Genomic DNA, 16,590 nt, shown 5'->3' with positions numbered 1-16,590 from the left:
CTCCACTTTTTTGCCACTGGATCATTCCAAGGGACAGTGGCCAGCACTGGTGGTATGTCTCAACCGATGTTCAGCATGGTGCTGCGTGATGTTCTGTCCGCCATAATGATACACAAGGACAGATATATCCATTTCCCCAGGAGTGCTGAATTGCCAGCTGTGATGGGAGACTTCTATCCCCTTGGGCAAATCCCCCATGTTGTTGGTGCCATTGAATGCACACATGTCGGTCTTGTGCCACCACAGGCAAGTGAGCACTTATTCAGGAATCGCAAACATTACCACTCCATTAATGTGCAAGTGGTGCGCCTGGCAGATATGATCATCTTGCATGTGTGTGCCAGATTCCAAGGCTCAGTCAATGACTCCTACGTCCTGCGGAACAGCATTGTGCCCCAGCTGAGGGCTAATCTGCTTCCCGAGCATGCATGGAGTGTGGGTGAGTATGCCTACTCGTATGGCGTGCTGGATGTGTGACCTGCTGCCCTCTACCTATACAACATTGCAAGGTCTATTTGTCATACCTAGGTGGCTCTGCATATCCCAACCGTCAATGGCTGCTGAGCCCACTGCAGAATCCCAGGACCCCGGCTGAAGTCCGCTACAATGAGGCCCATGGGAGGACACGTTGTGTGGTGGAGCATACTTTTGAACTGCTCAAGTCATGTTTCCGCTGCTGGACAAAACTGGAGGTACACTTGCATACCCGTCCAGGAAGGTGTGTCAGATCATAGTGGCATGCTGCATGCTCCACAACCTGGCCATTCACAAGGAGATTCCCCTGCTCCCAGATGATGATGAGGACCCAAGGCCTGAGTCTAGTGATGAGGACAGTGGAGAGGAGGAAGGTGGTGACATGTATCAACAGCTCATCACCCGCTACTTCACTTGAAGGTGGGTGACAATGTAAAACATACCCATTGTCTGGTGTTATTGCTTCTGTCATGAAGGGGTATGTGCGAATTGTAATAACAGCCAGTTGTAAACTCAGCAGTGGGTGGCCATGCTACTGGGACATGTCATTTGTGAACGTATACGGGACGTGTATGTTGACACTTGTTGCCCATTGTGACGTCTGCATGTTGGCTTATGTAGATGGTAGGTGTTGTGTAATTTCTGTGATGCCACACTAACACCAGTGATTGTGGTTCTGTTGTGTTTCCCTAGGTGCCTTAAACTTATCCTTGCTACATACAGTACATACTCGTGATACACTATGGACATGTTGAAGACTGTTGTTTTGAATGTGGCTTCTCACCAATAAGCCACACCCAATCACTGCACTCCCACCAGGGAGGCAAATATACCACTGCACCTTTGAATAATATACACTTTTGAGCATGTCTAACCACCCCTGGCACAGCACGACTTCAACACAAAACAAACAGCACCTTTTGAAATGGAGTTGTATTTAACAAAATGCAAAGACTATCACTTTTAGAATAAGGCTTGGGGTTTATTACATAATACTCTGTGAACAAAGACTGTCTCAGATACCAAATGCATTAGATTCAAATGTATGTAGCAAACTTATAATCTGAAGGCATGAATCAATAGTTATACTGATTAATAAACAATCAATAACTGATATAAGGTAAAACACACTAGACATCCTGCAAGAGATCAGAAAGATATATATACAGAGTAGAAGAGCACTCTGGATGTGCACCTCCCACACCACAATGAAAACACCTCAAATGATCACAGCCACTGGCTCACATCACGAGGACAATAACCACAAAACTCAATACATCACCTGATGCATACACTGCTCACTTCTGGCCGGGGGAAGTCTTCACACAGCCGGGGATCAGAGCTTAGCAATCAGGATTCAATTCGAGATAGACACGTCTGCCCTCATTCGGAATCTAAACTCCCAAACTTCCACCGGAACAGTGGAGGCTCCCCCTTTTAATAGAAATCTAAACATAAAGAAGCTTCTAGCAAGCCTCACCATCTTGTTCCCATGAGAGCCCGTACCAGGCTCCTCCAAGGCCACGGCATCGGTTGATCAGGCCTTTGCTTTGGCTTCGAGATGGACCATGAAATTTCCTCTGATAAGAACCGGTTTTCTCCAGTCAGAAAAGTGTGAAAAACAGGAGGAAAGCAAAACATTCCCTCTTCAGCTCTGCAGCTTCATGCAGGACAGAAAGGCCCAAAGCAAGATGGAATTGAAAAGCAAGATGACTTGAGAGCATGTCAAAGGCAATAGTCAGCAATGCCATTAAGCAAGGTAAAGTCAGAAAACAGAATGGTCAAAGCAAATAGTAAGAACTCATAATTGTTACCAATGCATAATACAATACACATTCCTGAACAACTGCACACCTTTAAATACACATCCCACACGCTCTGCTCTTGGCAAGACTGTTCCACTCTGTAACAGCTCCCACTGAAAGACAGCAAGAACAGAACAGAAGAGAAGCAGGCAAATGCAGGACCATCCTACATTAAGGCTAGGGTAAAATAACACACTAAAATCAATTAAAATGGTGGTAGTTGGAGGTCATCATATGGTGCCAGACTACAAAAGTGTCTCTTTCACTACAACTGTACATCCTGCACTAAAGACAGAGCTGACACATTGTGTTTAAGGTATTTTATTTCCAAAGTTGACATGTGAGGGGGGTGTACATTTACATTGAGGTGGAAGGTGGAGCATTGAGTTGACAGTCATGCTAAATGAGATGAAAGAGTAGTTACTACATTGATGTGGTGACCCAGTCCAACAGAAAGATGCCATTCACAAAGCAGTGTGGGGAAGGACAGTCCAAACAGCCAATGCAGTGGTGAAGAGGGTTGCCATCAGGGCTGGCGTTTGGCAGGTGCTTTGTTTCCAGATACTCCAAGGCTCTTCTTAGGACGGCCCCTTGGTCACTTGGCATGGGTGGGCCCTGCTGCAGGGCCATTGGTGTCTGAGGACTCACCCCTCTCTGTGGCAGCAGGGGAGCAGTCATCCTGTGGCTCACCAGAGGGAGGTGGAGGTGTTGAATGTGGCGCAAGCCTGTCCCTCAGTAACGCCACGTGCTGGCCCATGAGGTCCGCTATTTGTCCAATGCGGGTGTCGATGGACCTCATCAGCAGGATGAGATCGCGTAACATGTTGTCCGACCGGCCACTTTGTCCCTGGGCCTGTTTGTATGGCCCAAGGACTCTGGTGATGTGTTCCAGGGATGGGGTCCCAGCATCCTCGTGTCTGGGGGTGACCCTGGCCCTCCCACCTACCCTGCTGCCACGAACCTGTTGCCTCTCCACTGTGGGTTCCCGCACACTCTCCCAGCCGTCCTCAGTTGGTGGCGTGGGGTGGTCATCCTCTGTGACAGGGAGGGTGTTGCAGGTGGCACTGGTGGAGGTGGTGGCGGTGGACGCACAAGCCGTAATAGCAGGGTTCTGCTGTGCAGTTGGTGTTGCAGCAGATGTGGTGGTGGGGAAGATGGGGTCCTGGGACCTGTTGCTCCCTGGAACACCAGATGGGCCAGCCTCAAGCTCATCATCCTGAGAATCCTGGGAGTCTACTTCCGAGTGTCCATGTAGCGGGGGGAAGACTGGCTCTGCAGGTTTCTGGTGTTGTCCTCTTCAGTAAGTTCTTGGTCACCTGTGGATTAGATGAAAAATGGTCATTGTGGTGCACTCTGCAAGCTTTGTGTTAGCTGTGTGTCATCCACTGTTTATACATTACACAATTGACTGGTCATCACATTGTTTGCTATGTGCACTACTGTGCCTACTGACATGATGCAGTGGTACATGCATTACTAGTCCATGATGTGAGGTATCATTGCATACCATGCAACTCGTGCCTTATTCATGTTCACAGGGACCTGTTGCCATGTAGGGACCAGCACAACATGTTTTCATTGTTGACCCCTTGTTGATTTGTCTGACCTGGCAGACATCACATCTGGCCATGGATTGGCCATTGTATTCTCCTGCATACTTTTGTCCTGTCATGTGCATATCTTGATTTCTGCCACCACACATGCTTTGTCATTTTTTAAATGGTCCTTGTTGGTTGGTCCCCTGAGGATGCACTAATCAGTGAGGGCTGTGCATGATTGTGCCCAGTCTTTCTTGTACATGTACATTGGTGTGTCACACTTTGGTGGAGTAGTGTGGCTCACTGGTTAGAGGCGGCAGGCCTGAGAGCAGAAGTCAGCCTGGGACCAGGGTTCAATTCCCGACGCGGCAGGGTCGTGGACCTTGGTCAGCGGACTCGATAATTCTCACTTCAGTGCTTACTCTAATCATGGGTTCCACTCGGCAACTCTGGGCATTAGCTTGCCTAATCTCCACAACGGCCCCACCAATTCCGGGGATGCCTGGCTCCACCTTGGGGACTCCCACCAAGGGACCATCCCACAGGGAAAGCCAGGACGGGTTCCCCAGAGTTATACAGCGCCGGGACGCCCCGTTGCTGGGGCAGCTGTGCGCTTTACAAGTATACTACATTTACATTTACTTTGGCAGCTGTGACAGTTTTCTCTGCTTACTTGTGTGCACACTGTGCGTGGCAAGGGGGGTAGGTGTGCATATTTGTGCAATGTGAGGGCTGGTGTCATATGGCACCATTTCTTTTGTGACAAATGTGTGGGTGCACGTACTGGCTACTTACCGGGTACATGCTCACATTTGGCTTTGTGAGGTGGCACATCTGTGTGTGTGTGAAGGACGATTGCATTCTGCTCAGTGGTGTCATGGGAAAGAATAATATGTCTACCTACCTAGTAATTTGCTTGAGGTGGTCCATTATATACCACATGCATCTGTGTGGTATGGAGAGCTCCATCTTGCTGTACTGGGGGACAAGTGTACATGGTGGGAGTAGTGGTACAGGCCTCCCACCCCCAGACAGTTCTCCCAGTGAAGATGGCTACCTACCTGTTAGATGAGGGTGAACAATGCAATGGCTGCCATATGCTCCTGGGTGGGAGGGAGTGCTCCATCCTGCTCAGGCGTGGGACAAGGGGACTGTTAGGAGTTACAGTGCAGGCCTACCACACACACACACCCCTTCCTGGGAAGATGCTACCTACCTGTTAGGTGAAGGTGAACAATGCAATGGATGCCACATGCTTCTGGGTGAGAGTGAGTGCACCATCATGCTGGGATGTGGGACAGGGTGCATGGTGGGAGTAGTGGTACAGGCCTCCCACCCCCAGACAGCCCTTCCAGTGAAGATGGCTACCTACCTGTGAGCTTGTTTGGTGTACCGCAATGGCTTCCAAGTGCTTCTGGGTGGGGGAGTGCTCCATCCTGATGGGGTATAGGACAGGGTGCATAGTGGGAGTAGTGGTACAGGCCTCCCACCCCCAGGTAGCCTTCCCTGTGAAGATGGCTACCTACCTGTTAGATGAGGGTGAACAATGCAATGGCTGCCACATGCTTCTGGGTGGGGGAGTGCTACATCAAGCTCAGGGGTGGGAAAGGGGGCCTGGTGGGAGTTGTATTGCAGGCCTCCCACCCCCAAACAGCCCTCCCTGGGAAGATGGCTACCTACTTGTTAGTTTGATTAGGGTAATGTAATGGGTACCACATGCTTCTGGGTGGGTGGGAGTGTCCATCCTGCTCAAGGGTGGGACAAGGGGCATGGTTGGAGTTGTAGTGCTGGCTGCCTGTACACATGCCACCATGTTCATGGTTGTGGCTATATTTGGGGTGAATGGGAGTGGGTGAATGTTGTATCTGTGAGCCATATTTGTTTGTGAATGTGTGGTGCAGATGAATGGGATTTGTTGTGGGTGTTGTAGCTTAGTAGTTGGGCAAGACAGTATATATCAGTGTGGTGGTAATCACTTGTTTGTACTTACCAGCCTCCACTCCCCCGGCTACTCCTGTAAAACTCTCGGGATGCAGTATGGCAAGCACCTTTTCCTCCCATGGTGTGAATGGTTTTGGTGTAATGGGAGGGCCACCACCAGTCCTCTCAGCCAGCCCCCGGATCGTACTTCTCCTCTCTTTGACAACCCTCTTCAGATCATGCCACTGCTTCATGATCTCCTTCTTGGATTGCTGGGTGGTCCCTACTGCATTGACCCTTTGAACTACCCTTCCTCACATTTGAGTCCTTGTGGCTAATGGTGTCTGTTGGACCAGGCTACCAAACAGTTGTGGTTCCACTTTGACTACCTCATTTACGATGACTGTCAACTCACTCTCTGTGAATTTGGACATTTTATGTGTTGCCATGGTGTGTGATGTGCAAAGTGTTTGTTGGTGCAGGGATGTGAGTGGTGGGATTGGGGGGGTGTATGGTGTCGTATGTGCTTGGGGCTTGGTGGTGCAGGTGTGATGGTGACGGTGGTGGTGGTGATGTGTGTGTGCTGTATTTTTTGCCTCTCCTCTCAGATCTGGTAAATGTCCTTCTCTTCTGGAGTGTTGCAAAGGATTGTGGTCAGGGAAGGGGCTGGTTTTATACTCGGCTATGTGGGTGTGTCCAAATGGGGTATTCCTGTCAGGTGTGTTGTGTGTGTTGTCCTGGGAATTGTATTTTTCTTTTTGGCATGTGTTTGTGTCAGTGGGATGTGTTTTGTATGTTTCTGGGCATGGCTACTTTGACCGCCAGTTTTTCCACGGTACCGGCGGGCTGTTGTTTTCTGCTTCCATGGCGGTCGGGGTGATTTTCCGACCGCCATCCTAATAGGCTCCTTAGTGTCTAGAAATGAATTATAAGAAAAGGAGTTTGAGACCCCAAAAGTTGTCATCTGCCAAGCAGCTGTGTGAGGAGGGGAAACTCTGCAAAACCTATGACTGTGACCAGGACTGGAGGCCAAGGCCTGCTAGTCTCCCTGTTGGGTGAGGAGACATTCCTCAGGGAATCCAAGACCATGTGCCCTGGAGCACTGGTCCGGTTGTTTACCATGTCCAGGATTGAGCAAGTGATGCCCATATACCAGGAGAGGGCCACTTTGAAAATATCCTGTTGTGCGGCACTAGCTGAAGCCTTGTGTGGTGACCCTGTATGCCAGGAGGGGCCACTGTGGGAAAGACTGGCATGTGGTGCACCTCTCAGAACCCACTCCTCCCATAGCCTGCAACTACCCTTCTGTACTTTTCTATAACCATTCATTTCACTTTACCTATTCCCACCACACTCTATGTCCATGCTTCTCTCTGTCCCCTCCACTCTCTGCTTCATTCTCTTCCTATCTGTACCTCTCTGTCCCCTAGTTCATTTCACTGCCAGTACCTCATGCTGACCCTGTTTCTCCCTGCCTGCACCTCACCCAACCCTCCCTTTTACCTGCAAGCACCACACTCTGTCTATACTTCTCACTGCCTAAATCCATTGCTGTGCCTGGACTGCTTGCTGCCTGCATCTGATCCAGCCTGCACCCATGCCGCACCACTCCCAACCTATAACTCTCCCTGCTCATACTTTTTCTAACCATAACTTTCCATGTACCTGTTGCAGCAGTCCCAGCATACAGCTCCCAGCTGCACTTCTCTTCTTGATACTCATTCACAAAAGTAAACTGACACTTTACATAAGTTTACAACTTCTCAATAGTCACACACTACAATGCCCTATACTGATGTGTGCAGAGTTCTCAGTCCTGATTGCGGAGTCTCTGGGTGTGGCGAACGCTACACTCATAAGTATAGGGAGTGCAAAGTCATAAAACTCAGCATATAGTTTGTGAATACAGAAGAGTAGTAAACTCACACAAAGGTGCCAGTTTACCTTTGTAGATCAGAACCCTTGTCCAGTAAAAGTCCCTAACCTTACATTTCACTGATTATACTTATCCCTCTACCTACCTACCCCTCCCACCACCTCTTGCAGCCTACACCCAACCCACACCCCTACCAGCCCATATATTACTCATCCACAGCTCTTCCTTCCTGCATCTGTGCTTGCGTGGACCTCTCCCAGCCATATGATTTCCTGCCCATACCACACCCAGACAGCTCTTTCCTCAACCAGTATATTTCCTTATTCATAAATCTCCATGCTTGTAGCTTTTACTCACTACACCTCTCCATGCCAATATTGGTCCATGCAAACATCTCTCCCAGCTCACAAATCTTCTTTCCCACACTTTTACCTGCCCATCGCCTGTGCGCACCTCTCCTTGCTCATAGTTATTCCTGACTATACTTTTGTCTGTTTGTACCTTTGCTTCGTCAAACAAAGTTTTGAGAAGACTCTCCATATCAGTTCCCGCCAAATGAACCAATACGAAAACGGTGTTTTCTGGGAGCTGGTAGACTCCACATTTTTCTCAGTTACAAACAAAGAGCGACGCATCTTGCTTTTGAATGTCTTATCAGTCTGGTTCTCATGGTACAGGAAGCTCCTCTCACCATCTCACTCTCCATGGCTGAAGCCAAGTTCTCATTATTTCGACTACCTATCATTCTAATACAATAAGCAATCAAACCAATTCTAGCTAACAAACCATCCAATAAGACACCTGCAATGAAGAGAAAAACAAGACACTAAAAAATATTTATGAAAACGCAACGTGTGCAACTAGGGCTTGGTTACAGTTTAAGCTAACATAAGATTTAAGGTGGTTTCTGAGCAAATGCCACTAATGAGAGTAAATATGTCAGTTACATTTTAAAGAAGGTATACATTTTCTATTTATTGTGAATACATTGATTATAGTTCAACTAGATATTCAGGTGACCTTTTGTTTAATAAATTTAGTTCACCTAAGTTGGCAGGATATGCCCAGACGTGGGTCCCTTGCTCACTTTACCACTGGATTCAAGCTAGCCTGGCTGATAAAGGGTGTTCTCCAGAAACCGGTCCCAGGATGCTTGTTTCCAGTTCAGTGAAGACCTAGCTTGGCAGTTCGGGATAGACTGTTCCCATGAGGCACAGGGTCAAGACTGATTTGCATATAGTTGGGTCTGAAATGAGGTGGTGAAATGAGTTAAAGAATGATGATGGATTCAATCAAGATCAGTGACTGGGGGTGAGTGTCAGCGCTCTGTCCATCATCTCTTTGTGTTTGTGTTAATAAATAAGGTCACCTACTACATTATGTTAACACAATGCTCAAAGACTAATTCATTCAAACACACGTTGAGTATATAACTTGCATATAAAGGGGTGGAGCCCTAAATTACTCTGCTCCAATACCTTCTGGCTTTGCTAACGTGTATTTATTATGCAGTTAAACAAATGTAACCCAAGTACTGTGTAGCTGGAAATGAAGGGCAAGCCGGGTGGTAGAAACTGCTTTTGATTTGAGCAATCTCCAATGTACTTAGAGACCACTGGTTCAATGATACATCTGAGGACTTGCCTGAGAATGTTTTATTTTCTCTGATTAGTTCCATTCCACAATGAATTGAACCGCAGATGGGGTAGTAATGGCCCAGTGGGTGGCACAATTATCTTTGCTCTGATAATCAAAGGTGCCCAGTAAACTGACATTGCATATCAGGCACCAATCTTTCAGACACATTCTCAATCATTGAAAACAAAGCATTTGTTAACGTTTTCCTCAGATTATGATGGATCAGCAAAAAATGTAATGGTTGCATCTTTTACATTTAATAAAGTAATTACACTTTTGCAAAGGAAATATATCGCTCTTCGATTAAAAAGGAAGTCTGCATTGGGAAACAATCTTACAAGTACAACACAAGAAAATAGCTTTCCAAAGAATGGCACTGAACTGCAACCAAACCATGTGAAAGGTTCATGTTTTGCTATAAGACATTCCAATGCCAATCAATGACTGAAAATGTAGCAACCAAGACTGCCAAATAACTACAAAGAGCATTGTTGTCATATTTGCACAGTACATGATTGTCACTTCTCTATCCTTCTCATTTTCCCTTGACAAGAAAAATAATAAACATACTAGGCAAAGAAATGTATAATACGTTCTCAGTTTATAGGTCCTTAAAGGGAATGTGTTCCTTGTTTTTTTGCATTAAAACCAACATGAACAATAAGGGTGACCAGATTGCTTTTATAACTAAACTTGAATTGTACAGTGACCACACCAAGGTTGGTTCCAAGTTCACAGCTCCCACATGACTCGAGGTCACATGGTCACAACACATCGATTCCAGTCTTAGGCTTTCAGAAAACATTGCTTTCACGTATGTTAGTCCTATTGGTTTCATTGAACCGACGCAGCTTAATGTACTGATTTATTAATAGAATTCCTGGGCTTAAAATTAGGAGTGACATGGTATAATATGAAATCTATATACCAAATGATCTACTTTTAATCAACTAAATTGCCAGCATACTACTCACAAAGTATGTTATCGTCTTCTTTGCATGTGTATTATTTTGTTTCTATGTTATATCGTTGGTTTTGCATCCATCATGTAACTTTCACACACAGACATCTGAACTGGAGGGACATGTTTGAATTAAAATTTGACCCGATTCAGAGATTCGGTGTTGTCAAGATCATAACATAAATGAATGTGACCCCTAAGTTTGGTAAATGATGGATTTTATGGGTCTCGCAGAATCCCAGACGTACTCCTGCATATCTACTATTGGTATAGGTTTCCAGTGATTCAGATTTGAAAGATTTGCTCATGCAAACTTCCTAGCAGGAGTAAAATATACGTAGGAATATGTTGCGGAATTGCACACGTCCAAAATTCTTTATTTTCTCAACACGGTGCTCCTTTCCCATTTCTATTCTAAATGTTTATTTACTCTTTTTTGAGTTAATTTAAATGCTTATATAGAGTGGGAATTTATCTGATGGAGGTATGCGTATATCCACTTTCCTGCATGTTTTCAGGTGTTCAAAGACATTTACAGAATGACTCATCGTGAACTGTTCGATGACCCAACCCTAAATTTAGGGTAGTTGAAAATCTGCTGCCATCATAAGTTCCTTACATTTTAAACTTCTTCTGAAAATTCTACTTTTTTATCTTGAGTTATAGAATTTACAAAAGTAAATCTTTATGTACTTCAGTGACAGTGACATTATTGTGCAGAGATAAGTTTGTGAATCAGACTAATTGTCATTAATACCTGGCTTGAAATATCATTCATGACAAACAAACCATACCCGACTATGACCCACAAAACCATTACATTCAAACAAAGGCTAAACCGACACAAAAATTAGTGAACATCAAGTTACAAAAAACGAGCTAAGTATCCATTTTTATGAAGGTACTCATTGATCTAGCTCTTGTTATGTACCCCAATATAGGGCTAAATAGCTAAATGACCTTTCACCTACATTTGTCCTACCTTGCTCTGCATAACAGTTCTAGCACTGACCTTTTAACCTGTTATGTGCTGAATAAATGTAGATCTGTTTCCTTGAAACTAGCCTAATTTATTATGCATGAGGAGTTTTAGAAAAGTCCCTGCACATGAAGTACATTACAGGATTAACATACTCTGAATTAAAAGTCATGGTCATCTTCATCCTAAGGCGAAATAACTATTTTGCATAATTGCAGGTATTGATTTAGACTCATTTACATAATCAGACTCACAACATATCGATTGTGTTAGGAACTCCGAGGCTATCTTTATGGTATAAAAGAGCCATACCAACACTAGATAGACAGAGGAGAAGTTCTCACACTAACACATGACGCTAAGGTCCCTGCATGCAGAATCTCCAGCATGCAGTAGTCTTACATCCCTTGCAGGGTGTTCAACTCAAGACCAATACGGGGTCCTTCGTTCTCTCCAATAAGGTAATGGGTTTGGCTCTTTCCTAGGGGATTCGTAGCTTTACACCTACATACATGGTAGGTACATTTAGGAACACTTAGGTAGGGTTGCATCCCAGGAGTACGCTTGATTACTGTCATGTTAATATGCCTGCATATATTTACTGTTTTAGCACCATGGTAGAATTCTACCTTTTATTTACTCTGTTGGTGCTTGTAATCTTATACATCTGTTTCTGTCTAATGGTTGTCGTAGCAACCATGTTTTATCCCCTTGCCTGCTTCTGTCAGCCGTCGGCCGACGGGAGCGCTACCGCGCTAGTGCTGCCGTCGGCCTATGGCCGACGCGGCCCTGCTCATTTTGCGGAAGTGCCGCACTGCTGCAAAATCGCGGCCGCAGGAAAGGGGTTAAACTAGAATGACGCTGGTTCAATAAATGCTTATTACAAACTTCCCCATCGTTTATACTGTGCATCTCTCTGAGACTAAGTGAGCATGACCGACTGAGGAAAAAGTACTGTACTGTTTCCACGATTCCTCACGGATCAAGGGTGGTCATGTTCAAAAGTTACCAGAAACTATTCGCTCCTTGGTATGGTTAGGGGGCTTATAGTGGCACTGTGAGCTAACTGGTCTAAAGACTAACATATCCTTTGGGGGTGTCTGGAATCAGAATGTACACCAATCCCTTAGTTTATGTTGTCTAAATGCGCAGATCCTATGTATTTTTAGGAACTACACAACACTCTCCCTCACGAAAGTGGCTGGAACCTTAGCAGCAGTGCCCGTGTGCTTTTATTTCCTAACCCTATGTGAATATTGTTTGCATCATGGTTTATCTATATGTGTGAAGTGAGAAAATGAAGTACATTTTTAAAGCTTTTAGGCAAATTGATTTAGATGAAAACGTTTTTATCTCCTAAGTGACTGTGAACACGAGGAACGAAAGTTCTCTTTACTGCATCTACCCCACTTCCACTAAACTTAATGATCAGTATTTGAAAAGTAAATTAGAGACATTTTTGGGGCTTTAAGAATTTACAGAATACCTTCCACAGAAAATTCAGATAAAAAGTTTCAGATTTTCTTTACCTCTGCCCTCACATGATCAAATTCCCTTTTCACACACCAACCAATCCATCAGTTCCATAGGGACCTGTTCCACCTCTAAGGTACAATTTATGATGTAAGCGGTGCACAGAAAGTCCAAAAGAAAAGTATAGCTCTTGGGGACTTCCTATGACTCTCTGAGATCCACATTAGTTCTTCTTTTTGTTGTTCTGCTATTCTTTGAAAGATCTAGAACAAGCATGCTTAATTTAAGGCAGTGTTTGCAGTGCTCGGCACTGGCACTTAATTCTCAACACAAGCACTTATAATCCGCATGGTGGCACTGCTTGTCTGTTTTTCAATTGAACACATTAGCAGAGTGTTTAATAAATTTAAAAAGGAATAATACCAGCACATCCAGACCATTCTTACAGCTTTGGGTGGCCTGGAGTATTCATAAATTGTATTTGTGGCAATGTGATGATTAGTAGCAGAGCTTGTTCTGGAATTTAGGAGCGAAGTCAGGGGCTGGCACAAGCCACATGCCCTCTTGTGAAATATCTTCCTATTTGTAGGAGAATGTGCAAATGCTATGAAGACACATGGAGCACTCTTGTATTACCAATCTTTTGACTCAGTGTTATGGTGCAACTTACTCCTCTCCTCTCTCCCTCCCTCGGTGTAGTAGCTGCCTGTATGGTAGGGTTGGGCAGAGCTCACAGAGTTTTACTCCGCTGAGTTACATAGAAACTCCTCAAAATTCCACATACTTCGGCTCCCCTCCCCCCATCGCCCCCCCCCCCCCCCCCCCCCCCCAAAAATAGCTGCAGTCACACTGAAGCATATTGCTCCCATCAGGATGGGCAGTTGGGCAACAGGTCGTGATTTGACTATACTGCAAACTCTCCGGTAAGAAGGCCAGTCTGCCTGCAACTAGACCCCCTTTCTATTGGCGAGAAAATGTTGGGAGCTGCCACCAATGCTCTCTCATGGTTAGGGCATGCCCCTATAGCCCACAAGGAACCACTCCACTTGCTTTAGGCCCGCAGAGTCAGACACCCCTCCTTACCTGCAGGCAGCAGTAAGAGTTTGCGAGCTGGGGGGGGGAGGCAAATTCCGGGTGGCACGCAAGCAGCCCTCTGCCCTCAATGCCATCTCTGGTGATCAGAGGATTGCACGCAAGCACCAGGCAACTCACCGTTGGACCCCCGCACAGCAGACCTGCCAGTCTCATCTCCCGTGGGTCACCTTCTTGTACCAACCCTGCTTCGCCGCCCCCACTGTAAACTCCGGTCTCCTCCAGCGATGCTCCGCTTTCCTCCGCAAAGCCGCTCCAGTGACAGCGAGAGTCCTAAGTGCCTTCAAGACGTGGCGGATGCCATTTTAATTATACCACATGGTCACAGATATATCTGCCGCTTTGGCCCAAGGGCCGCACTCAAGGGACAATGCTGCATCTGCTGCTTCACAGGGTTAACTAGGAATTCTGCCCTCGGCCCGTTTAGAGGCATCGGTATAGAGAAACAGGGCCCAGGTGCTGGAGTTCAGGGAGAGTAACACCTCTTGACCATTATCCGCCCTTGCCATGCCCCCCTGAAGCCAGGCTGCAGATAGAGTTGTTTTAATCTATCTGAGAGGAGGCCGCCTGCCATTGGCCCTCACGCCGTGCAAACCCTCTCTGGGTGCATGCAACCCTAGAGGATCACATCAACGCCTCCTGGATAAATGCAAAAGTGAAAACACACCACAGACTCATTGCGCTTTCACATCATCCCATGCAAGGAAAACTCTAAGGTGAGCAGCTCATGCAGCATAGGTGGAGTTTTTTTGCCGAGCTCCAAGCAGTGTGGAGTGTCAAAAATTCTGTGAACTCTGCCCATGGAGCAGAGTTTACCACCTAGGACTACTGTATAGGCTAGTACACACCTTTGCTTACTGTCTCCTACTATGCCTGACCGCTGTCACTGCTGAAGTGATGGAGTTCATTCTACATTCTAAAGTTTGGCAAAGATACGTTTTTAAGAATCTGGAGAGACCTTTACTGGCCTTAGTTATATTTCCTTCTGAACAGTCAATGAATTATGGGCCACATGTACAATGCAAAACATTGTAATTCTCTAATTGCAAAAAATAGCTAATAGAGAATCGCAATTAGGGCCATGCAGTGAAATTGCAACTTGCAAAGCATGCAAGTCACAATTTTAGGAATCGCATTTTGCAAATATAAATTGTATGAATGCAGGCACAATTTGCGAATGCAATTTCCAAATCGGGAAAAACACTTCCTGGAACAAGGGCCACATCCAAAGTCTAAACACCTGCACCAGGAAGTCATCATCAGTGGCTGCCAGAGAAGGACAGAGATAGAGAGAAGGTGTGGCAGGATCCTTTAACTACTGAATACATTGTGCCTCTGGAAATAACACCCCTACACCAAACAACAAGGCAAGCCTAGAAGGAGAGAAGGAGACAGGGGGTGAGGAGAGAAAATATAAATTCAGTGAGGAGCAGATTGAAATCCTCATCGATTAATGCAGCACCGACCACAACTTGTTGTTTGATAAGGCCTCCATGACCCGCCCTGAGGACCAAAAAAAGAAAATCTGGACTGACATGCTGGCACAAATCAATGCTGTTGGGGTAACTCAGTGCTTTGTGGAGGGCATACGCACGAGGTGGTATTACCTCAGGTCGAGGGCCAAGGAGAAGTTTACCAGATGCCTTGCACAGACCCAGGTGGCAGGGTGTGGTGGCAATATTGTGGAGGATGGCACACGTTGCTACTATCTCGCAAGCTATATTGGGTGCATATTGGAACGCACCCCTACTCTTGAGCAAACACCTCAAATGTGATTTAAGAAGGCCAAATGTCTGCTCAATGTAACTCCTGGTGCTATGATGTGCATTGTTAAATTGGCGCTCATTTTGGGAGGTGGGAAAAAGGTATGATGTGAGTATCCATAGATGTAGGACAAAGGCACGGTCACCTGCAATAAAGATATAGTTGTGAGGCTACACGACATAATGAATAGTTGACAACACATATATCTCTAAAGATCTTTCTATTCTGTACCTTATGGATATCCATCATCAAATTCACCTCTTTCTAGTCGTTTGTTTATTCCGCTGTGCATAAACATGTTGAAGTCATGGGTGCTTCATGGATATTGAGACACAATTTAAGTTATGATACTATGGGCAGTGCATACTATCTGAATGTTGATGGGATGTGTGCTTTTCCTGTTTCAGAAAATGTATTTAAGACGGGATGGGGGACATATGGGCACATGTGTCCCATCTATAAACCCTATTACATGGGGAAATTTACAATTGTGTAAACTCTAATTTGGTATTATGCTTTTCCTGGGTGCTTCTAGGTAGACATTTGTGTTGTTGAATGTGGAACGTGGTACAAAACGGGGTGGTGATGGACAGAGCATCTGAAGCAATCAAACACTCACACCCAGTCAACAGATCTGGGTTTAATCCATCACCGTTCTTTAGCCCACTCTGCCACCCCAGTTCAGACATGGCCATATGCAAATCAGTCTGACCCTGTGCCTCATGGGAACAGTCCAGCACGAACTGCAAAGCCAAGTCTTCCCTGGACCGGAAACAAGCTTCCAAGGACCGGTTTCAGGCATTTCAGCCGTCTTCAGCTCGGCTTGCTTGAATCTAGTGGCAAAGTGAGCAAGGGACTCACGTCTGAGCATACCCTGCCAACTTATGGCCATATTTTCATACATATGGCCCTATTTTCCTCTTTAGTGCAGAGCTCTAAAATAAGTGTCCAGGATTTGTATATGCCCTTAAGGAATAGCAACTTCTTGTGTAAAGAAAACAATCTTCTAGATGGGATAATCTGATAGCCAAGTCTTTTAATATGGTAAAGGAAATAGCTTATTAATTATT

The sequence above is a fragment of the Lissotriton helveticus genome, chromosome 4_1, assembly GCF_964261635.1.
Source record: "Lissotriton helveticus chromosome 4_1, aLisHel1.1, whole genome shotgun sequence".
Lineage (NCBI taxonomy): Eukaryota > Metazoa > Chordata > Amphibia > Caudata > Salamandridae > Lissotriton > Lissotriton helveticus.
The sequence above is the reverse complement of the archived record's forward strand: the minus strand, read 5'-3'. Positions refer to the sequence as shown.